Consider the following 25,456-nt stretch of genomic DNA (forward strand, 5'->3'; position numbering starts at 1 on the left):
TTAGCACTACAGCAAACAACCCCACAATACAACAACACAACTAGACCTAGCCCAGCCTAACCTCAACCACAAAATCAACACCAATGCAACCAGCTCAGGTTTATCAATGAAGAATAACTTTTTTCTCCAGAAGCCTTAGAAACTTAGATACCAATCATTAACAATCAAAACACAGTATTGTACAATCTTCATTTTATATCTAAAAAGCACTGTAATACAATTTTCAAGACCAATTAAAGAGGAAAATATAACTACATCAAGAAGGGATAATACAAATAATACTCTATACAACCTGTAATTCATTAAGATTTAATCATGCTCTTCCATTTTAATGCTTATGTAAAAATTCACTAGCTTTTGATCACCTAAAAAGGTTACTTTCTAAACACTGATGAGGTATTCTCAATATCAGCGTCCAAATTTCAACAAGAGGTTGAAATGAAGACTTGATCGAAGGATAAAATATATCTATACAGAATGAGGAAGAAGGCAGATGTGCCTTTCTTCTTTATAACATGATAGTTCTTCTATTAGGAAAAAAATAAAGTTCTCGACATTGTGACACCGTGTTTCACATATGCCAAAATTACTGTGAGGTCCGAGTGAACATTCTCCTTTGTTAGCTAGATCGTGCAACAGAACTAGAGCCTCCAGCACAGCTAGTATTTCTAGGAAATTTAGGAACATCTGTGACTAAACAACTGGACAAGTTCCTGAGAACTAATTACAGTAATCTTGAAAGCACTCCATTCAAGCAGACACATCACATTACTATTATTATTATTACTAGTTACGCTACACTACTAGTAGGAAAAGTAGAATGCTTTAAGGCTAAGGGCTCCAACAGGAAAAATTAGCCCAGTGAGGAGAGGAAACAAAGAAATAAGTAATCTACTGTTTATAAGAGAATTAATGAACAATTAAAATAAAATGTTTACAGAACATTAACAACATTAAAAAAGATCTTTCAAGTACAAACTTTAAAAAAACAGGAAGAAGAGAAATAAGATGGAACAATGTGCCAAGTTTACCAAGATAGGCACCGTTGCTATCTCGGGTCACCTTGGCGGGCGTTGAGGTAGCGGAAGTACGGGAGTCAGCATATGAAGCTACATTTGCGGTGGAAAACAGGGAAGGGTGGGCTGTAGCACTTTAAGACTACCAACCAAACTCAGCCAAGTCCCTTGTCAGGCTACTTCACAAAATTGGGAAATATGCCATGGTAGATAAAATATATTTTACAAAACAAATCTCGGCAAATAGGTGCATCACATATCTATATTTCACTATTACTGAAAAATTCCATCCACTGCCCCAACTTTAAGGATCTTGAGCTAGAGAAATAGATGGTATTTAAATGAGTAACCTGATATAGAAATTTCATAAGTCAAGAGGATGACTGTTCTGAAATGTACTCGAGACTCAAGAATTCATGTCAAATTCGATAGATCACTTTTGAACTAGTCAACACATTTGAAGAATATCACTTTTCCAGGCACTATAGATTTAACATAGAGCACTCTCAGACAATTACAGTTGCTACTTGACTATGACAATAACAAAGTCATGCAGTGACCCAATAAGGCTCTAAAACCTGTAAAATGTTATTTTCATTAGTAAAATAAATTTTTGAATATACTTACCCGATGATCATGTAGCTGTCAACTCCGTTGCCCGACAGAAATCTACGGTCGGGATACGCCAGCGATCGCTATACAGGTGGGGGTGTACTCACCAGCGCCATCTGTGGTCAGGTACTCAAGTACTTCTTGTCAACAAGACCTCAATTTTCTCCTCGGTCCACTGGTTCTCTATGGGGAGGAAGGGCGGGTCCTTTAAATCATGATCATCGGGTAAGTATATTCAAAAATTTATTTTACTAATGAAAATAACATTTTTCAATATTAATCTTACCCGATGATCATGTAGCTGATTCACACCCAGGGTGGTGGGTGGAGACCAGTATACATGTTAACAAAGAAGCTAAGTATCCCGTATTTCATTTTATTAGTTATTCAAAATAACAATATAAAATAAATAAGTACCTGGTAAGGAAGTCGACTTGAACCATTACTCTGCCTTTAATAAGTACGTCTTCCTTACTGAGCGTAGCGGTCCTCTTAGGATGCTGAACGACTCTTAGGTGCTGAAGTATAAAGGGCTGCAACCCATACTAAAGGACCTCATCACAACCTCTAACCTAGGCGCTTCTCAAGAAAGAATTGACCACCCGCCAAATCAACCAGGATGCGGAAGGCTTCTTAGCCGACCGTACAACCCAAAAACAACAATAAAAGTAATCAAGAGAAAGGTTAAAAAGGTTATGGGATTATGGGAATGTAGTGGCTGAGCCCTCACCTACTACTGCACTCGCTGCTACGAATGGTCCCAGGGTGTAGCAGTTCTCGTAAAGAGACTGGACATCTTTGAGATAGAATGATGCGAACACTGACTTGCTTCTCCAATAGGTTGCATCCATAACACTCTGCAGAGAACGGTTCTGTTTGAAGGCCACTGAAGTAGCCACAGCTCTCACTTCATGTGTCCTTACCTTCAGCAAAGCAAGGTCTTCTTCCTTCATATGAGAATGAGCTTCTCTAATCAGAAGCCTGATGTAGTAAGAAACTGCGTTCTTAGACATTGGAAGCGAAGGCTTCTTAACAGCACACCATAAGGCTTCTGATTGTCCTCGTAAGGGTTTTGACCTTTTCAGATAGTACCTAAGAGCTCTGACTGGGCAAAGTACTCTATCCAGCTCGTTACCCACCAAGTTGGATAGGCTAGGGATCTCGAACGATTTAGGCCAAGGACGTGAAGGAAGCTCGTTTTTAGCCAAAAAAACCGAGCTGCAAGGAACATGTAGCCATTTCCGATGTGAAACCTATGTTCCTGCTGAAGGCGTGGATCTCACTTTCTCTTTTAGCTGTTGCTAGGCATACGAGGAAAAGAGTTTTTAATGTGAGGTCCTTGAAAGAGGCTGATTGGAGCGGTTCAAATCTAGATGACATCAGGAACCTTAGGACCACGTCTAGATTCCAGCCTGGAGTGGACAACCGACGTTCCTTAGAGGTCTCAAAAGACCTAAGGATGTCCTGTAGATCTTTGTTGGAGGAAAGATCCAAGCCTCTGTGGCGGAAAACCGCTGCCAACATACTTCTGTAACCCTTGATCGTAGGAGCTGATATGGATCTAACGTTCCTTAGATGTAACAGGAAGTCAGCAATCTGGGTTACAGTGGTACTGGTTGAGGAAACTGCATTGGCCTTGCACCAGCTTCGGAAGACTTCCCATTTAGATTGATAGACTCTGAGAGTGGATGTCCTCCTTGCTCTGGCAATCGCTCTGGCTGCCTCCTTCGAAAAGCCTCTAGCTCTTGAGAGTCTTTCGATAGTCTGAAGGCAGTCAGACGAAGAGCGTGGAGGCTTGGGTGTACCTTCTTTACGTGAGGTTGACGCAGAAGGTCCACTCTTAGAGGGAGAGTCCTGGGAACGTCGACCAGCCATTGCAGTACCTCTGTGAACCATTCTCTCGCGGGCCAGAGGGGAGCAACCAACGTCAGCCGTGTCCCTTTGTGAGAGGCGAATTTCTGAAGTACCCTGTTGACAATCTTGAACGGCGGGAATGCATACAGGTCGAGATGGGACCAATCCAGCAGAAAGGCATCCACGTGAACTGCTGCCGGGTCTGGAATCGGAGAACAATACAATGGGAGCCTCTTGGTCATCGAGGTAGCGAACAGATCTATGGTTGGCTGACCCCACAGGGACCAAAGTCTGCTGCAAACATTCTTGTGAAGGGTCCACTCTGTGGGGATGACCTGACCCTTCCGGCTGAGGCGATCTGCCATGACATTCATATCGCCCTGAATGAACCTCGTTACCAGCGTGAGCCTTCGATCTTTTGACCAAATGAGGAGGTCCCTTGCGATCTCGAACAACTTCCTCGAATGAGTCCCCCCCTGCTTGGAGATGTAAGCCAAGGCTGTGGTGTTGTCGGAGTTCACCTCCACCACCTTGTTTAGCTGGAGGGACTTGAAGTTCATTAAGGCCAGATGAACCGCCAACAACTCCTTGCAATTGATGTGAAGTGTCCTTTGCTCCTGATTCCATGTTCCCGAGCATTCCTGTCCGTCCAATGTCGCACCCCAGCCCGAGTCTGATGCGTCCGAGAAGAGACGGTGGTCGGGGGTCTGAACAGCCAACGAAAGACCTTCCTTGAGAAGAATGCTGTTCTTCCACCACGTTAGAGTAGACCTCATCTCTTCGGAAACAGGAATTGAGACCGTCTCTAGCGTCATGTCCTTGATCCAGTGAGCAGCCAGATGATACTGAAGGGGGCGGAGGTGGAGTCTCCCTAACTCGATGAACAGGGCCAGCGATGAAAGTGTCCCTGTTAGACTCATCCACTGCCTTACTGAGCATCGGTTCCTTCTCAGCATGCTCAGGATGCACTCTAGGGCTTGGTTGATCCTTGGGGCCGACGGAAAAGCCCGAAAAGCTCGACTCTGAATCTCCATACCCAGGTAAACAATGGTCTGGGATGGGACGAGCTGGGACTTCTCTAAATTGACCAGGAGGCCCAGTTCCTTGGTCAGATCCATAGTCCATCTGAGATTCTCCAGACAGCGACGACTTGTGGGAGCTCTTAACAGCCAGTCGTCTAAATAGAGGGAGGCTCTGATGTCTGCCAAGTGAAGGAATTTCGCAATATTCCTCATCAGTCGCGTAAACACAAGAGGTGCCGTGCTTAGGCCAAAGCACAGGGCTTGGAACTGGTACACAACCTTTCCAAAGACGAATCTCAGGAAAGGTTGGGAGTCTGGATGGATGGGGACGTGAAAGTATGCGTCTTTCAGGTCTAACGAGACCATCCAGTCCTCCTGCCTGACCGCTGCTAGGACCGACTTCGTCGTCTCCATCGTGAACGTCTGCTTGGTGACATAAGCATTGAGCGCACTGACGTCCAGCACCGGTCTCCAACCTCCTGTCTTCTTGGCTACCAGGAAGAGACGGTTGTAAAAGCCCGGGGATTGATGGTCCCGGACTATGACCACTGCCTCCTTTTGTAGCAAGAGCGACACCTCTTGTTGCAACGCTAGCCTCTTGTCCTTCTCCTTGTAGTTGGGAGAGAGGTTGATGGGAGATGTAGCTAGAGGGGGATTGCGGCAGAACGGAATTCTGTATCCCTCCCTCAGCCACTTCACAGACTGAGCGTCTGCACCTCTGCTCTCCCAAGCTTGCCAGAAGGTCTTGAGTCTGGCTCCTACAGCTGTCTGGAGAGGAAGGAAGTCAAAACTTGCCTCTTGTGGACTTGGAACCCTTCTTGGACTTGCCACGGTGACTGTCTGCACGGGTACCTCCTCTGCTGGAGGTTCTGCCACGAAAGGGCGGGATGAACCTGGAAGCAGGTGTATCAACTGCTAAGGGGCGGTAGGGTTTAGGCACGGAAGATAAGGTCTTAGCCTTACGTGCAGAAGAAGCCATGAGGTCATGCGTATCCTTCTGGAGAAGAGAGGCAGCCATCCCCTTAATTAACTCCTCCGGAAACAGACACTTGGAAAGAGGAGCAAACAGCAACTCTGACTTCTGGCAAGGGGTGATACCAGCAGATAAGAAGGAGCACAGATGTTCTCTTTTCTTGAGGACCCCTGATACATAAGAAGCCGCAAGCTCGCCAGACCCATCCCGTATTGCCTTGTCCATGCTGGACATGATCAGCATGGCTGAGTCATTGTCAGAAGGGGCAGTCTTCCTGCTTAAGGCTCCCAGACACCAATCGAGGAAGTTGAATATCTCGAAGGCACGAAAGACTCCCTTTAACATGTGATCAAGATCTGAAAAGGACCAGCAGATCTTCGAACGTCTCATAGCCAACCTGCGGGGAGAGTCAACCAGACTTGAGAAGTCGGCCTGGGCAGAGGCAGGAACCCCCAAGCCAGGTTCCTCTCCCGTGGCATACCAGACGCTCGACTTAGAAGCCAGCTTGGGAGGAGGAAACACAAAAGAGGTCCTTCCCAGTTGCTTCTTGGACTGCAACCAATCCCCATAACCCTCAAAGCTCTCCTTGATGATCTGGCGAGAACAAGCTTGGTGAAGGCAGGCGCAGTAGATTGCATGCCCAGAGCAAACTCGGAGGGAGGAGAACGAGGGGTTGCAGACACAAAGTGTTCAGGGTACAACTCTCTGAACAAAGCAAGGACTTTGCGAAAGTCTAAGGAGGGTGGCGAAGACTTGTGTCCTTCAACCTCAGAGTGAGGATCATCTAGATGAGCAGCTTCATTCTCAGAAACCTCCTCACCCGACAGTTGAGTTGTAAGAGGCAAAGGCAGAGCAGCAAGCTGAACGGCTGAATCCTGCAGAACGGGTGCATGCGTACCTGCGGATCCATCATCATGCCTCTGCTGGACAGACTGTGAACTGGCAACAACAAAAGCAGAGGGCCGGTGTGAGGGAGGGTCTGCGGTGGGCTGAGGAGCATGCGGTGTGGTATGCAGAGCATGCTGTAAGGCATGCGGCTCATGCTGCATGGCATGCGGCTCATGCTGCATGGGATGCGGCTCATGCTGCATGGTATGCGGCTCATGCTGCATGGTATGCGGCTCATGCTGCATGGGATGAGGCTCATGCTGCATGGTATGAGGCTCATGCTGCATGGAATGCGGCTCATGCTGCATGGTATGCGGAGCATGCTGTAAGGTCTGCAGAGCATGCTGCATGGGCTGAGGAGAATGCCGCATAGTGCTGGAACCCGGCAACTCCCGATGCGGCAGCTCACGCATGTAAGCAGAAGGTGCAGCACGAACATGCGTCTGGCAGTGAGGACTGCGCAACGGTGGAGGAGCTCTCACAGGAGGAGGGGTGTTAACCTTCTCTGCATGATACTCCTGCATAAAAGCCGCAAGCTGAGACTGCATAGTCTGCAGCATGGACCACTTAGGGTCTACTGTGGTTGGAGCAGAGGCCTGTTGAGGGACCACTCTACCTCTCTTGGGAGGTGTGCAGTCATCAGATGACTGCGGCGAGTCCGAACTGACCCAGTGGCTACACCTGGGCCGTTGGACTAGCTCGGAAGGGACCTTACGTTTGAGCGGTCGTGAGACCTTTGTCCACCGTTTCCTCCTGGAAACCTCTTCCACAGACGAGGAATGTAAGGGCTCATTCGTCTGGGAGTGGAAGGGACGATCCTTAGCAGATACGTCCGCAACCACTGAGGATACATCTGTGCGCCGATCAAGGCCTGCCGAACCCTTTGGTCCTTCGACATTGCTTCTCCCCTGGGCTTGGGAGCTTGCAAGAGGTCCCGGACTGGGAGGACGACTGGCACGCACAGATGTATCCTCATGCGCAACACTGACACTGACACTATGCACAGCACTAGCACTAACACTTCCCACTGCACTCTTCGCTTTCAGCTCTCTGACATCTGCCAAGAGCTGATTGCGGTCACTAACCAACGACTCCACCTTATCACCGAGAGCCTGAATGGCACGCAACATATCAGCCATTGCAGGCTGAGCACTCGTAGCAGGTTCGGGGGTCACCACCACAGGGGAAGGAAAAGGTTGAGGGGCATGGGGAGAGGAAATATCCAAAGAGCGAGAATTACTCCTCCTATCTCTCTCCTTCTCTAACCTACGAGTATATCTGAGGAATTCATTAAAATCGAATTCCGAAAGCCCAGCACATTCCCCACATCGATCTTCCAATTGACAGGATTTTCCCCTACAATTGGAACATACGGTGTGAGGATCAACAGAGGCCTTCGGAAGACGCCTATTACAAGTCCTAACACTACATCGCCTGTATTTAGGAACTTGGGAATGGTCAGACATCTTGAATTTTAGAAGTAGTCAAAGGGGGAATTCCAAAGTAAAGCAAAGATCGTTAACCAATGAATCAAATTAATACCAAAAGCTTGCTAAGCTAAGGCTAAAGCTTCCTGTACAGCGAAGGCTAAATTTAAGAGCAAATACTTCACCAAATCGTGAACAAAAGACTCCAAAATCAACAGCGTATCCATGTAGGTCTTGCCGGTGGCACGACAGAGGAAAAATTGAGGTCTTGTTGATAAGAAGTACTTGAGTACCTGACCACAGATGGCGCTGGTGAGTACACCCCCACCTGTATAGCGATCGCTGGCGTATCCCGACCGTAGATTTCTGTCGGGCAACGGAGTTGACAGCTACATGATCATCGGGTAAGATTAATATTGAAAAATGGAACATATTGTTTGTAGAGCGTACTTAAACAGAAGCTATCAGACATTTGCATGTTATTGATGTTAGCTGCTGCTTTACTTTATTGAAGGCAAATTTCTTAACTTGTAGGAGTAGCATTCTACATTGCTAGTTTTCATGGACGAAAGAAATATGAACATTAGGGAGGTACCATAGAAAAGTGTGTTGGTAGTCCATTAAAAAGGGCAAAATAAAACATTGGGAAAAGAAATGCTTCTGAAGGTCAAGGGGTGGAAGGCTGCAGCAAACCACATTCAAAATGATGCTTGTCAACAAATAGGGAAATAACACAATATTCCTGTTTTTTTTCTTACAAAATATTTTATTAAAAGATTTTACCATTGTGACAGATTAAAGTCATAAAACTACCTGTGGGTTCTTGCATCGCAAACTCAAAATAGAAAGTGAAAACAAAATGAAGCGCGACCCTACTTGGATCCAAGTTCCACGCCACAGCCTATGAACTGGAGTGTGTATCTACAACTTGGTTAATGATAAAGATGCTTTCAAAAGAGCAAGAAAAAAAATTACCTTTCATGCAAGCCACAGAAACAAATCTCCTATTAACATCTTACCTTATACATGTTTTCACTGCTCAAAAAACAAAATGTATAATGATTTATGACAAACTTTAATAATGCTAGATGAAATTTGCTACAGCTTAAACTTTTTCACTGGACTGAACACATCAAACAATTAACGGGAATGAAATACTGCTTCCCTCCGGCAGATTTTGGGGGGTTGAAAATAAAATAAAACTACACATTAATAGTTTCTATTTCTCCCAGCGTTAAGACAAAGACAAGGGGGGGGGGAAAAATAGAGTACAAAAAAAAAAAATATATATAACTCCACTTCAAGATTTTACACAGAACGAAAAGAGCACACCAAACAATGCTGTTATAAGAAATAAGTTCCTTCCACTAAATTTAAACTGAGATTACAATAAATAATTTCAAAATGGATGCAAATTTATTGTTCCCAACAATTATTGAGGCTATTTCAACTGTTTCAATCAAGTACTGTAAAGTCCAATAAAAGCTGCGGATGGCCAAGTCAAACAATCACCACTAGAACACGAGACCATCAAATATGAACAGCAGCTACAAAAGATGACAATGGGAGGTCAGTCACTGCCTGGATGTGCTACTCAAATGGAGTTCAACAGCTCGCTACCCTAACCTCAGCAGCTTTTATGCGGCTTCCAAGAAGTGGTTCTTCAAATGTTTCATCATACCAAAGGTACGGAAGCGTTTGACACCTGTGGGGAGAAAAGGATTATAGGAGGTTTTCAAACAAAACATTCATGCTATTGTAAAGTAACTTGAATGGAAAGATAATTTGCTAGCAGAAAATTCATAAATCTCGTAATAGCAACTATTTATACAACTAGTTTTTATATGTCAAGAAAATGGCATACTGTAGTTCGAGCAAAATGTAAATGAGGGAGAAAATTATTTCAAGAGGTTTTCGACAAAACATTCATGCTATTATGTTTACAGGATACTTTGGGAATAAAGTAACTTGAATGGAAAGATAATTTGCAAGCAGAAAATTCATAAATCTCGTAATACCGACTATTTATATAACTAAGTTTCACTTGTCAAGAAAATGGCATAGTTCGAGCTAAATGTAAATGAAATTCTCAGCCTTAAATAGCCAATGAATAAATACAATACTTTAGTACCTCCTGAATCCTTTCCTAAATGTAAGGCGAATATTCGTAATAGCGACTATTTATATCACTAAGGTTCACTTGTCAAGAGAATGGCATAGTTCAAGCAAAATGTAAATGAAATTTTCAGCCTTAAATAGCCAATGAATAAATACAATACTTTAGTACCTCCTGAATCCTTTCCTAAATGTAAGGCGAATATTCGTAATAGCGACTATTTATATCACTAAGGTTCACTTGTCAAGAGAATGGCATAGTTCAAGCAAAATGTAAATGAAATTTTCAGCCTTAAATAGCCAATGAATAAATACAATACTTTAGTACCTCCTGAATCCTTTCCTAAATGTAAGGCGAATATTCGTAATAGCGACTATTTATATCACTAAGGTTCACTTGTCAAGAGAATGGCATAGTTCAAGCAAAATGTAAATGAAATTTTCAGCCTTAAATAGCCAATGAATAAATACAATACTTTAGTACCTCCTGAATCCTTTCCTAAATGTAAGGCGAATATTCGTAATAGCGACTATTTATATCACTAAGGTTCACTTGTCAAGAGAATGGCATAGTTCAAGCAAAATGTAAATGAAATTTTCAGCCTTAAATAGCCAATGAATAATTACAATACTTTAGTACCTCCTGAATCCTTTCCTAAATGTAAGGCGAATGGCATAGTTTAAGCAAAATGTAAATGAAATTCTCATTGCCTTCAATAGTTAAATTATAAATACATTACTTAGTACCTGTTTGAATCCATATCGAAATTGAATTTGATGAAATTCCTACAAAATAGATATAGAGAAATCTCTGCCCATATTAATTCAGTGGTTAATTATGAATGCTAGCAATTGCCTCCTGATAGATGAAGAGATACAATAAGAATTTCTGATTCAAGCATACATTGACCATAAATAGTGCTTATTTGTTGTACTTTGCCCTAGATTATATTCCAGTTTTCTGAAATAAATGTGTACTGCAAGAGATTAATTCACCAAACTTTCAACTGGGCTCCACAAGGCACTAGAATAGTTGGAAGACCCAGGCCTACATGGCTGAAGAATGTGAAACGTGAAGGAGGAGATGATGATGAATGGAGAAGTATGGATTTCAAAGATCAAGATAGAAACGACTGGCGAAATCTAACCGAGGCCCTTTACGTCAATATGCGTTGGAGGAGATGATGATAAAATAATTTTCAAATCCAAACCAAAAATTAAATTCTTACAAACCTAGTACTTGGTAGAAGCAAATTCTCAAAAACCTATTACCTATTAATAAAGTAATTTTATGGTAAATAAACTCGAGATAATTTTGGTCACTTCAAAAGTATCGGCAACCACTAGTATCTGATGTAATCGATGCAGAACAGGTACATCAACATAAGCAAACAGCTGGGGCAAGAATGCTATTATCATCAATACTAGGTAAATTACAACCACTAGTAGGAAAACATGATGCTATAAGCACCAGGGAAAAATTGCCCATTGAGGAAAGGAAATAAAGAAATAAAATAAACTACAAGAGTAATGAACAATTAAAATAAGAACAGCAGCTACCTAAATTCCAGTGCGTATAACATTCTCTTATTATCTAAAAATGCTGTAGATTTAATAGAAACCAAAAGGATTTAAAGAATATTTAATTTTTTTCTATGAAAAAGACCCATCCGAAATTTCCTCGACAAGAGTTGAAGGGTAGATTTTTCTAGTAGACATTTGACTTCCTAACCCATTGTTTACAACTGGCATGTTAGTGCTACTCATATGTTGAGGTTCAGGGACAAAAGGCTTAACCTCTAAAGGGAACTCAATTAGTGAAACATTATTTGTTCCATATATGGAATACAAACCTATGCTATTTATTTAGGGGTATTACTTTCGGCAAAGCTGAAATGACGAGCCATTAAAATTTAGCGAGGGTTTGTGGATTACACTATGAAATTTCTAACTACATTTCTTCAAAAAAAAAAAAAAAAAAAAAAAAAAAAAAGATACAAATAACCCTATAACCTTTGTCTTCAAAGTAAAATTCAAAAGGGATGAAGAAACAAGCAGAAGTATTAATCCAGCTTATCCAAATAAATCAAACCCGTGATAATCTAGCGGCCAAGCTTGCACACGAACAAATAAGCAGTCATTCAGATTGTGATGCAATTAACTAGCTTTAGCTGCTGCATCACCAAAATTTACAAAACTAAGAGAATCTACAATATGAAAGGAACAAGACCTGTAAGGTGCAGCGAACAAATAAGGTACAAGACTGTAAGGTGCAGTGAACATACAAAACACTTACTATAGGAACACAGATCATCAGCATAATGCCAAACTATGGACACCAGACAAGTCAGATATACTGTAGTCTACAATCCATGATTCTTGGCCTTCTGAGAATAAAGGGAGATAAATAACTTTAGGTCTTTTAAGGCACATCACTAACAAAACTTCAACTAGCGAGTTTTGGTGTCATAGCATTGTCAACTTGACAAGCAATTATACTCTTCCCTTGGAGTAACACAATAATTTTCTGCCCTTGGCCATTATGAAAATCTAATGTTAGTAATTCTATGTAAAAAATGACAAATTCGAAGATAATTTGTATTTTTCCTAACCATACAAACCTTAGCTATTTACAAAGGGTATTACTTTTAGCGCAGCTGAAATGACGAGCCAATAGTTTTTAACGAGGGTTAATTACCCCCGCGCTAGTTAGCGGGGGGTGGGGAAGGGTAGCTTGCTACCCCTCCCCCCTCCACACACCGGTGACTTGCTTCACTACACTTAGAGGTAGGACTTGACTTGGGGGTCAGGGATGGCGGGCACATATGTGTAAATAGCTAAGGTTTGTATGGTTAGGAAAAATACAAATTATCTTCGAATTTGTCATTTGTTCCGTAACCGAAATACAAACAACGCTATTTACGAAGGGTGACTTACCCCTTAGGAAGGGTGGAAAGTCCCCAGCCTTACTGACTTCGGCTTGCCCGGGGGCTCGATCCCTCAGTGAGCAGCACTAGAGAGAGGGAGCCCCTGTACTTCACAGGTTCCTAGCATCGCTAGGAACGAGTGGCCTACATAAGTAGTGTGAGGAGGAGAGTGTGACTCGTCCTATGAAGTTGACCTTGAGACCTTCAGATAGGAATTCTAGGATAGGACGTTCCCCATACCACCTCGTCAGGGTATGGGAGACGCAACAGTATTAAGCTTAATACTAGGAGCACAAAGAAGCATGGGTTACCTGCAGAGGTCGAGGTCAGCTATGCGAGGACCAGGATGCTGCTTCCCCAAGAGAGGGGAGAATGAAGAAAGAAGTAAGGGTCAGACATACTCTTTCATTCACACAGACTAAGACCGGGTAACAACGCCCTCAACCTACTGCTACTTGTCCAAAAAGGAGCCTGAGGTTAGACCAGCTGTTGTGCAGCCACCACAGGGCCGATAGAGAACGTATCGAGGCTCCTGTGGGTCACGTCTTGCAGGTAGTGGGCTGTGAAGGTCGTTTGACGCTTCCAGACCCCAGCTTGAAGTACCTGCGTCACAGAGAAGTTTCTCTTGAAGGCCAGGGATGTAGCAATACCCCTGACATCGTGGGCCCGAGGGCGACGTGACGGAGGAGGGTCAGGATTCAGGGCATGGTGGATAACCCTTCGAATCCAAGCAGAGATGGTGTTCCTGGTGACCCTCCTCTTTGTCCTGCCTGTGCTCACAAACAAAGCTCGCACATGAGGACGGACTGCAGCCGTTCTCTTCAAGTAGTACCTCAGACACCTCACTGGGCATAGTAGCAGCTGGTCTGGGTCGTTTGTTACAGAACGGAGACTCGCGATCCTGAAAGAGTCGAACCGAGGATCCGGCACTCCAGGATTCTGAGTCTTGGCCACAAACTCAGGGACGAACCTGAACGTTACCTCCCCCCATCCCCTTGAATGGGCGATGTCGTACGAGAGACCATGAAGTTCACTAACTCGCTTGGCCGAGGCCAAGGCGAGTAGGAAAGCCGTCTTCCCAGACAGGTGGCGATCGGAGGCCTGGCGTAATGGCTCACCTGAGGACTCGAACCACGTTCCAAGGAGGGGGTCTCACTTCCGACTGGGGGCAGGTAAGCTCATAGCTACGTATGAGTAAAGAGAGTTCTAGCGATGAAGAAATATCCACGCCCTTCAATCTGAAGGCTGAGCGATAGTCTTTCACTGCCGAGACAGAAAGGCGCATTTCTTCTCGCAGATACACAAGGAAGTCCGCTATTGCTGGAATAGTGGCATCGAGTGGAGAGATACCCCTTCCACGACACCAACCACAAAAGACTCTCCACTTCGCTTGGTAGACTCCCTCAGAGGACCTTCGCAGGTGCCGAGACATTCTCTCCGCAACCTGTTGCGAAAAGCCTCTCTCCGCGAGGAGACGCTGGATAGTCTCCAGGCGTGAAGCCGAAGCGAGGCTACGACCCTGTGAGGGACACCGGAGTGGGGTTGTCTGAGAAGCTCGTGTCGTGGAGGAAGCTCCCTTGGGAGTTCCGTCAGGAGTTGCAGAAGGTCCGGAAACCATTTCGCGTGATGCCATAGCGGAGCTACTAGAGTCATGGAACAGTTGACCGATAGTCTGGTCCTGTTGAGCACCCTTCTCATCAGACAGAATGGTGGGAAGGCGTACACGTCGATGTTGTCCCACCGTTGCTGGAAAGCATCTTGCCAGAGTGCCTTGGGGTCCGGGACTGGTGAGCAGTACAGGGGCAGCTTGAAGTTCAAGGCTGTCGCGAACAAGTCCACCGTCGGGGAACCCCACAAAGTCAGGACTTTGTTGGCTATCTGAGGATCCAAAGACCACTCGGTACTCACTATCTGCGAAGCCCTGCTCAGACTGTCGGCGAGCACATTCCTCTTGCCAGGAATGAAGCGAGCTGATAGTGTTATCGAGTGGGTTTCGGTCCACCTCAGAGTCTCTACTGCAAGATGGGATAGCTGTTGCGAAAAAGTGCCTCCCTGCTTGTTGATATAAGCCACTACCGTGGTGTTGTCGCTCATCACCACCACGGAGTGACCCGCCAGGAACTGTTGGAACTGTTGAAGGGCCAGAAAGACGGCCTTCAATTCTAGCAGGTTGATGTGTAGGCACTTTTCTGATTCTGACCATAGGCCTGAGGCCCTCTGGTTCAGAACGTGCGCCCCCACCCTTCTTTTGACGCGTCTGAAAACAGAGTCAATTCCGGGGGGAGGACGAGAAGACTCACTCCCTTCCGCAGGTTCTCGTCGGCAAGCCACCACCGCAAGTCCGTCTGTTCCCGAGACCCCATTGGGATCAGAATGTCCGGGGAATCGGATCCTTGATTCCCCCGGGACTTGAGCCGCCATTGAAGGGATCTCATCCTGAGGCGGCTGTTTGGAACCAGACGGGCCAGGGAGGATAGGTGGCCTAAGAGACGCAACCACGATTGGGCGGGGAGTTCTTTTCGCCTGAGGAAAGGTTCCGCCACCCTCCTCAGCCTTGCTATCCGGTCGTCTGATGGAAAGGCTTTGTGGAGATTGGTGTCTATTAGCATGCCTAGATAAACCAGTCGTTGGGACGGCTGCAGAGAGGACTTCTCGAGGTTTACCACGATCCCCAGATCCTGGCAAAGATCTAGAAGCCTGTCTCGGTGCCGAAGAAGGGTCGACTCCGAGTCTGCTAGGATCAGCCAATCGTCTAGGTAACGAAGGAGACGAATGCCGTTCCTGTGCGCCCAAGTCGAAATCAGGGTGAACACTCTGGTGAACACCTGAGGAGCTGTGGAGAGACCGAAACACAGCACCTTGAACTGGTAGATCTTGTTGTCTAGGCAGAATCTCAGGTACTTCCTGGAAGACGGATGGATTGGGATCTGGAAGTACGCATCCTTTAGATCCAGTGTACACATGAAGTCTTGTGGTCTCACCGCAAGTCTGACCGTGTCTGCTGGCTCCATGCTGAACCGAGTTTGTTTGACAAACCTGTTCAGAGCCGAGAGATCGATGACGGATCTCCAGCCTCCAGTAGCCTTCTTTACAAGAAAGAGTCGACTGAAGAAGCCTGGAAAGCCGTCCACGACCTCCTGGAGAGCACCCTTCTCGAACATGGTCTCGACTTCGGCCTGAAGGGCCAGCCCCTTTGCCGATCCCATGGCATAGGAGCTCAACGACACTGGATTCGCTGTCAGGGGAGGTTGAGATGACGTGAACGGGACGCGATAACCTTGGCCGATCACTGAGACCGTCCAAGCATCGGCCCCGTGATGCTGCCACCTGCGGACGCAACGCTGAAGGCATCCCCCCACAGGTGGACACGCAGGGGGACTGCCACCCCTAGGGCTTGCGGCCGCGGCCGCCACCCCTAGAAGTCTTGCCTCCCCTGGAGGACTTACCGCCCCTCTTGACCTTGGCTGGAAAGGGCTGGGGCTTAGACACCACTTTCTTAGCTGCCGGTGCCTGTTTGGGAGCCTTACGAGGCTGTTGCTGCTGTTGTGGCGGGGCTGGAGGCTTATAGGGCCGAGTTGTAAGGGCCCTGTGGAGGAGGGAGTCCGTGCTGGATTTCCTCCACCTCTCAGCCGTTCGCTCCAAGTCTTGAGGCTCAAACAGGCTCTCCCCCAGGAGGGAGGCATGTCGGAGCCTACACACATCTACGGCGGGGACCTTCGGATGGAATCTCTCGGACACAGCATCGCGACGCTTCAACACCGAGTTGGCCCACAGGGTGGTAACCTGGTGCGCCAAAAACTCGATGGAGCGGGTGCCCGAGAGCAAGAAGGTCTCTAGGGCCTTCCTATTGGTCTCCTTGGACAAGTCCTCCGATCGCAATAGGATGCCCAGAGATCCTAACCAGAAGTCCAGCCATGAAGTGGCCTGCATGGCACACTTAGCGACCTTCTCGTGGTTAAGGATCTCTGCCGCCGAGAACGACATCTGCCGGGCAGAGAGTTTCTCCAAGGGAACTCCCTTCGCCAGCTCCTCCACAGAGTGATGGAGAGGAAGAGCGAGGTTGTGCTCACCCAGGATCTCGAAATACCTCCTCTGCTGAAGGCGAGGAGGAGGGATGAGTTTGTTCCCGGCAGTGGAACGACTGGAGGAGGCAAGAAGTGCGAGCTGAGCATTGGCCCTAGCTCTGGCACTCTTCAGCCCCCGAGACCAGGGCAGAGCTGCACTGGTCTTAGGGGCCTTCCGAACGTCAAACACTTCATCCAGAATCGTGTCTTTGCCTTCACGGGGGGGGGGGATGACTGGATCCGTAAGACTGTTAAGTTGCCTTATCAGGCTTAGGACCTGCCAGAAGGTATGTTCGGACTCTTGCTGTTCTCCTCCCTGCGGGCTGGCAGTTAGTCTCCTGCCCCAGGAATCTCTTCCTGGGGTGATACGTGGACATTCCCCTGGGTAGTCGTGGGTTCCTGACGAATCCTTGCAGAGGATTTAGGGATGGTCTTGGAATCCTTGGGTTCCCTCCTGGGAGGGATACAGGATCCCAACAACGAGGTTCGAGGGGCCCCTTCCTCACGAGACGATTCTCCTGCCTGAAGCGAAGTCTCCCCCCCTGGTGCCGAGGGGAAGACTACCGCCCCACTGGACTCACCTGAGGACGGAAAGGCCTCGTCCACGGGAGAAGGAGAGAGTACTCGTGCAGGAGAGGGGACCCTCGAGACCGACCTCTTGGGAACCAACTTCGCCCTGGGGGAAGTCACCACGAAGTCCACTCCTCTCTTTCTCTTCAGCGTAGGAGAGACAGCCGCTGGTTTGTTACCCTGGCCGGCGAGTGCTGGTTTCATAACCCTCACTAACGCCCGTGCCAGTGGACCAAACTAAGTCTACTGCTCCAAGGACACAGAGTCCGAAATCCTTGCTAAGGTGAAACGGATCGGGCGATCCTTTGGAGTGGACACGACGGTACCTGCCTGAAAAGAAGGTGGGGAAGAATGCTGTACTGACCTGTCTTCGTCCTGCACTACCAACCTGTGCTTGGATGGAGGTGATCCCGAGTGCCGTCTAGGAGCACGCGTCCCTGCTGCTACCACCGGCTGTGGAATTCGCCGCGAACTATGGTCGCGCGAGGGCGAACGGTCGCGGAAAGGCGAATGGTCGCGCAGGCGCACAGGCGAGCGGTCGCGCGGGCGCGCAGGCGAACGATCGCGCGGGCGCGCAGGCGAGTGGGCGTGAGGGTGGGCAGGTAAATGAACACGTGTCCGAGGCGACGAACGCAAGCGATGGCGCGACGGCGAGGGATCGTGCTGCCGCGTAGGTGAAGAAGATCGCTGGCGATGTAGATCCACAGGCGATCGATGACGAGCTGTGGTATGTCGACGCACTGATGTGCGATGATGAGCAGCATGCGCAGGTGAATGACCGCGTAATGGTAAGTGATGGCGAGCAGCATGTGTAGGTGAATGATCGCGTGATAGGGTGCGATGGTGATCAGCATCCGCAAGAGGGCGATCGTTCAGGGTTGTGCGATGAGGAGCAGCATGCGTAAGCGGGCGGTCGTGCAGGGTTGTGCGATGGCGAGCAGCATGCGCAGGTGAATGATCGCGTGAAAGGGTGCGATGGTGATCAGCATCCGCAGGAGGGCGATCGTTCAGGGTTGTGCGATGAGGAGCAGCATGCGTAAGCGGACGATCGTGCAGGGTTGTGCGATGGCGAGCAGCATGCGCAGGTGAATGATCGCGTGAAAGGGTGCGATGGTGATCAGCATCCGCAGGAGGGCGATCGTTCAGGGTTGTGCGATGAGGAGCAGCATGCGTAAGCGGGCGATCGTGCAGGGTTGTGCGATGGCGAGCAGCATGCGCAGGTGAATGATCGCGTGAAAGGGTGCGATGGTGATCAGCATCCGCAGGAGGGCGATCGTTCAGGGTTGTGCGATGAGGAGCAGCATGCGTAAGCGGGCGATCATGCAGGGTCGTGCGATGGCGAGCAGCATGCGTAGGTGATCGCTGGCGAGCTGGTGATCGCTGGCGAGCAGAAGGTCGACGCGTGTCCTGTGAGAGGACAGGTGGTGCGGCGCGTTCACGAGCAGGAACGGGAAGATCGCTGGCGCGTTGGCGAACATGTGTTTCTGACACACGCGCAGCACGATGTTGCGTAGCCACAGGACCAGGTGGATGGTGAGCAGGGAGTTCAGCAGGAACTAAAGGGTGGTCAGAGACCGCAGGGCGATGGTCCTCAAATGAGCGCTGAAGCTCGGAAGAGAGCTGACGAGCAGGAGAGCGTTGGCGAGGGGGGCGAACATCAGGAGAGAGCCGACGAGCAGGTGAGCTTCGGCGAGCAGGAGAGTCTTGGCGAGCAGGAGATCGTCGACGAGCAGGAGATCGTCGACGAGCAGGAGATCGTCGACGAGCAGGAGATCGCTGGCGAAGATCCGTAATAACGTCCGACATGAAAGTCCCACAAGGACGGCCGGCAACTCCAGGGCATGTACGCATAGTAAATAAAAGAAAATCTGAAGGTCAACTTCCAACCAATCACACAAGCTGAAAAGAAAAAGCAGAAAATTAAAGGCTGTCACGAAGGCGATGAACAGACACGTCTGATCACCGCCGAGCCAAAAGTGAAGTGAAGCAAGTCACTGGTGTGTGGAGGGGGGAGGGGTAGCAAGCTACCCTTCCCCACCCCCCGCTAACTAGCGCGGGGGTAATTAACCCTCGTTGAAAACTATTGGCTCGTCATTTCAGCTGCGCTAAAAGTAATACCCTTTGTAAATAGCGTGGTTTGTATTTCGGTTACGGAACAATTGAAAGTTTACTACGAATCCATTACGAAAATTTGAAAGAGCTCGACACTACTTCTCACAATGACTTCTGTCTCTCAGTTACCACATTGTGATCATTGTGTCCATCATGGATTGTGATCAGCATTTGTTGCAATCTAATTGCATTTCCTTTGCAGGAAGCTAACAATTCCAGCAGAAAAGACAGAAAACCTGAATAACGTGAAACCATCAGAAGTCCTTACAATAAACAGCTAGGAGTTTCATTACTTTACTGGGGTCATGTATCTTTTTAAAGAAAAGAAAATGAAATTTTAAACATGAACGTTGAATGCAAAACTCGGTAAACCAAGCTTCTGGAGAAAATGCAATATGAACATCAGGGGGTGTCAGAAATAACATTCAATATTACTAGACAAGCTCCCAGCATAGTTTTCTTTTATTTCTGCTTCCTTATCTTGACTAGTAAGCAGTTATAAAAGACCACAATCAACTGCCTAAAGATCTCTCCAATGACTTATAAATACAGACTGAAAACTAGTAGTGACCTAATTAAAGATCTCTTAACCTCCAAGTCTCCAGCCAACTGGCACTGGCCCTATTTGGAGTCCTAAAGACCCCTTCACATACATATATCCAAACTAGCATTGTAGCTTAGCAAGTAATGTAGAGCCTTGTGACAAACTATTACGACCAAGATCCCAATTCTTTAACTGTACACTCCCAGTTCTCATAACACTCCAGCATAAGCAATAAGTGCAGGGAAGGGAAGAAACTTGAACGATTGATAGGTTCATTGTTGCAAAATCTTTAGTAGATTACATGCCCCGTTAATCATACATAACCGTCACAATTGGGGAGGGAGAGCCAAACCAGACAAGAGGTCCATATTTCCAGAGAAACTAGATGACAATGCTAAGAGTACAGTAGTGTGTATTAGCAGAATCTAACAGAATCCACAGCAATATATAAACTTGCCCCGCACAAAAGACGAAAGAACTCTCTTTCATCACAAGGTGTGAAAAAAGTTTTCACAAAGAAGCCACTCATCAACTGAGACAAGAACACATGTAAACAACCCCTCCCCAATTTAGAAAAATAACCACAATAACGGAAGCCCAATGAGAAATCCTCCAGAGATACTTACAAGGAACTTCTAGGACAGCAGCATGGCTTATTCATGTACAGCATTCTTAGGTTTACTGATCTACATAGATAAACAAAAATTCTGACCACCATTCCTAGCCAGTCATCAACGTGGTGATTATTATTACTAACCAAACTAAAACCCTGATTGGAAAATGATATTTTCATAATAAAATAAATTTTTGAATATACTTACCCGCTGGTTATATAAAGAGCTGAAGTCCCCTGACGCCCTGGCAGAAATTCAAATTCTCTCGCTATCGAAGATACGGCAGGTGTACACCAGCACCCTAGCGGTAGCTCAGGTGGAACAACACACCAACTCCAGTTCTTCATGCCTCATAGCAATACCACAGGTAGTCTCTAGAGGGGAGGAGGGTGGGTGTTAAATTTATATAACCAGCGGGTAAGTATATTCAAAAATTTATTTTATTATGAAAATATCATTTTTAAATATAAAACTTACCCGCTGGTTATATAAAGAGCTGATTGACACCCATTGGTGGTGGGTCAGAGACAGCTACATATTGAAAATTCACTTAAGGGTTACATACAACAAACTTAAGCGGTTCTCACCTGATAAGGAAGCTGGCAGCAATGATACTCTGCCTCATTTCGTCCGCTATCCTTAAGAGATCCAGTGATCCACTTGGGCTGAAAATCTCTAGGAGCTGTCAAACGGTACGACCACCTATAACATGACAGAACCTCAACCAATACCCTTGTTCCGGGTGCACTCGAGGAACAAATTGACCACCTAACCAAATCAAAGATTGCGGAAGACTGACGACCAATCTCCACAAACAACCATAACAAACGAGTTCCAAGAGATAGAAAAGGGGTATTAAGAAAAAGGGAACGTAGTGGTAGATCATTCACCTACTATCGCATTTGCCGCTACAAAAGGACCCAACGTAAAAAAGTCCTCACAGTGAGTCTGAACATTTCTCAAATAATGGGATGCAAAAACAGACTTACTTCTCCAAAAGGTCGTATCCATCAGACTTTGCAGAGAACGGTTCTGTTTAAAGGCCACTGAAGTCGCTACCGCTCTGACTTCATGTGTCTTCACTTTGAGAAGCCTCTGATCCGACTCATCACACTGAGCATGAGCTTCTCGAATCAACAATCTAATGAAAAAAGACAAGGCATTCTTAGACATGGGCATCGAGGGTTTCCGAACTGCACACCACAGAGCGTCTGAGTTACCCCTCAGATTCTTAGTCCTGTCCACATAAAGCCGTAACGCTCTAACTGGACAGAGTACCCTTTCTAATTCATCTCCAGCCAAATCAGAAAGGTTAGAAATTTCGAAGGATTTGGGCCATGGCCGAGTAGGGTTTTCATTCTTGGCCAGAAACCCCAGTTGCAAAGAACAAATGGCTTTTCCATTCGGAAAACCAATGTTCCTGCTTAAAGCGTGTACCTCACTAACTCTTTTAGCAGTGGCAAGGCTAACCAGAAAAAGAGTTTTCAAGGTTAAATCCTTAAATGAAACCGAGTGTAAAGGCTCAAATCTGTCACTCATGAGAAATTTAAGGACAACATCCAAATTCCAGGCAAGGGGAGCTGTTTGAATCTTCTTGGTTGTATCAAAAGACCTAAGCAAATCTTGTAGATCCTTATTATTAGAAAGGTCTAGGTTCCTGTGTCTAAAAACCGTTGCCAACATACTCCTGTAACCTTTAATAGTAGATTACGAGAAGTTATGTTTAAATTTAAGGTCTAAGAAAAAATCTGCTATCTGGGTAAGAGAGGTACTGGAAGAGGAAATCGCGTTAGTCCTACACCACTCTCTGAATAACTCCCACTTGGACTGATACACCTTGATGGTTGAAGACCTCCTTGCCCTCGCAATTGCCTAGGCTGCCTTCTTCGAAAATCCTCTAGCTCTAGCGAGTTTTTCAATAGTCTGAAGGCAGTCAGACGTAGAGCTCGGAGGTTTAGATGATTTCGGGCCAAGTGAGGCTGTCTGAGAAGATCGGGTCTTATGGGAAGGCTTCTCGGGAAATCCACCATCCATTCCAGTACCTCTGGAAACCAGCTCCTTGACAGCCAGAACGGAGCTATCAGTGTCATTCTGGTCTCTTCATGGGAAATGAACTTCTGAATCACTTTGTAAAGAATCTTGAACGGAGGGAAAGCATAAACCTCCATGTGTGACCAGTTCATCAGAAAGGCGTCTATGTGCAAGGCTTCGGGATCCGGAACCGGAGAGCAGTAACACTCCAGCCTTTTTGTCTTTGCGGTGGCAAAGAGATCCACGAGAGGACGACCCCATAACCGCCACAAACTCTTGCAGACGTCCGGGTGTAAAATCCACTCTGTGGAGAGAACCTGACCTCCCCTGCTGAGTCTGTCTGCGCTCACATTGTTGACCCTCTGGATGAATCGAGTCAAAAGAGTCACCTTCCTTTCCTCTGCCCAAATGAGAAGAAGTCTTGCAATCTCGTACAGAGACCAAGAGTGGGTCCCGCCTTGTTTCACAATATAGGCCAAAGCTGTCGTGCTGTCCGCATTGACTTGGACCACTTTGCCCCTGATCTGCTTCTCGAAGCCTATGAGAGCCAGATGAATATCCAAAAGCTCCTTTTGATTGATGTGGAGCGATGTTTGCTCCACAGTCCAATTCCCCGAAAGCTCCTTCTTCTCTAGAGTGGCTCCCCACCCCGAGTTGGAGGCGTCGGAACACAACACGAGGTCTGGGCTCTTCTGAAGTAAAGACAAGCCTTCTTTCAGTCTGGGCTCGTTGTACCACCATTGAAGATGAGACTTGATGGAAACCGAGATGGGAATGCAATCCCTGTCGAGGTTGTCCTCTTTCTTCCAATGGCGATTGAGATGAAACTGAAGAGGACGCAAGTGCAACCTACCCAGGGTCACGAACTTCTCTAATGATGAGAGAGTCTCCAGAAGGCTCATCCAATCTCTTATGGAGCAAAGTTCTCTCTTCAGGAAAGTTTGGACTTTTAGGAGGGCGGCCTGAATTCTCCCCGACGACGGAAAAGCCCGAAAACTCCGACTGTGAATCTCCATCCCCAAATAAAGAATCTCCTGGGATGGAGTCAGTTGCGATTTTTTCGAGCTCACCAGGAGGCCCAGTTCTCTGGAGAGATCCAAAGTCATTTTGAGGTCCTTCAAACAACAATTGGCTGAGTAGGCTCTTATCAGCCAATCGTCCAGATACAGAGAGGCTCTGATTCCCCTCGAATGCAGCATGCTTGCCACATTCAGCATGATCTTGGTAAACAATAGAGGAGCCGTGCAGAGTCCGAAACAAAGACCCCTGAACTGGAAGACCTTGTTTCCGTCCATGAACCTCAGATAACGTCTGCAGCTGGGATGAATCGGAAGGTGGAAATAGGCGTCCTGAAGATCTATAGAGACCATCCAATCGTCCTTCCTCACAGCCGCCAGAACTGTCTTCTGAGTTTCCATAGTGAACGTCGAATTTTGGACGTAACCATTTAGCACACTTACGTCCAGAACCGGTCTCCACTCCCCGGAACTCTTGGGTACTAGGAAAAGGCGGTTGTAAAACCCCGGAGACGTTACATCCTGCACTTCCTCTATTGCTTGCTTCTCTAATAAAAGAGACGTCTGAAGACGCGTGGCTTGCTTCTTCGGTCCCTCTCTGTATTTGGGCGAAAGATCCACCGGATCTGTGACTAAAGGAGGATTTGCCAGGAAGGGGATCTTGTAACCCTCCTTTAACACTTGGACGGACCAGGGGTCCGCTCTATTTCTCTCCCAAGCCTCCCAGAAGTGAGTCAACCTGGCACCCACTGCTGTCTGAAGGAAAGGGCAGTCAGACTTTACCTCGGCCAGACTTGCCCCCTCTGCCTCTAGGTTTCCTTCCTTCTGGTTTGAAAGAGCCCCTTCCAGAGGATTTCCCTCCCACGAAAGGACACCAACTCTTGCGGAAATAAGGTATTAGCCAATGGAGAGAAAAGAAGGCCCGTTTTCTGGTAGGGAGACACTCCTGCAGAGAGAAAAGAGCACATTGTGGCCCTTTTCTTGAGAATTCCAGCCGTGAACAAGGCAGCTAGCTCGTTGGAGCCATCCCTCACACCTTTGTCCAAGCAGGACATCAAATGAACCAGTCCACTAGTGTGTGTATCCGTCATATCTGAGACCCTCTTACTCAAAGCCCCCAGAGCCCAGTCTAAGAAATTAAACACCTCGAAGGCCCTGAACAGACCTTTAAGCAAATGATCGAACTCTGGAATAGACCACCAAATCTTCGTTTTCCTTAAGGCAAGACGATGAGAAGCATCAATTAAACTTGAGAAATCCCCTTGGGCAGACGAAGGAAAACTCAAGCCCAACACTTCACCAGTCTCGTACCACACGCTAGATTTAGAAGCCAACCTAGCGGGTGGAAAGGCAAAGGCCGTTTTGCCAAAAGATTTCTTAGAGTCCAACCAGGAACCCATTAATTTCAAGGCCCGTTTAGAGGATCGAGAAAGAACCATCTTGCTATAAACTGGAACTTTGGTAGCTTTACCTAAGATGAACTCAGAAGGTGGAGAACGAGGGGCCACAGGAGTAAACTGATCCGGGAAAATTCCAGTAAGAATCAACATAAACTTGCGAAGATCAACAGCATGTTGATAATGCTTCTCTTCCTCATTCTCAGAGACTTCCTCAATAGGATCGTCCACATCCGACTTTTCCTTAAGTTCGTCTTCTGGCAGTGCAGCAACT

General features: G+C 46.9%; 1 pseudogene; it reads right to left on the reverse strand.

The window, feature by feature from the left end:
* Positions 1-8,531: 8,531 nt before the first annotated feature.
* Positions 8,532-25,456, reverse strand: part of LOC137632125 (uncharacterized) — a 37,015-nt pseudogene continuing 20,090 nt past the window's right edge.

Source organism: Palaemon carinicauda, chromosome 3, assembly GCF_036898095.1.
Source record: "Palaemon carinicauda isolate YSFRI2023 chromosome 3, ASM3689809v2, whole genome shotgun sequence".
Classification (NCBI taxonomy): Eukaryota; Metazoa; Arthropoda; class Malacostraca; order Decapoda; family Palaemonidae; genus Palaemon; species Palaemon carinicauda.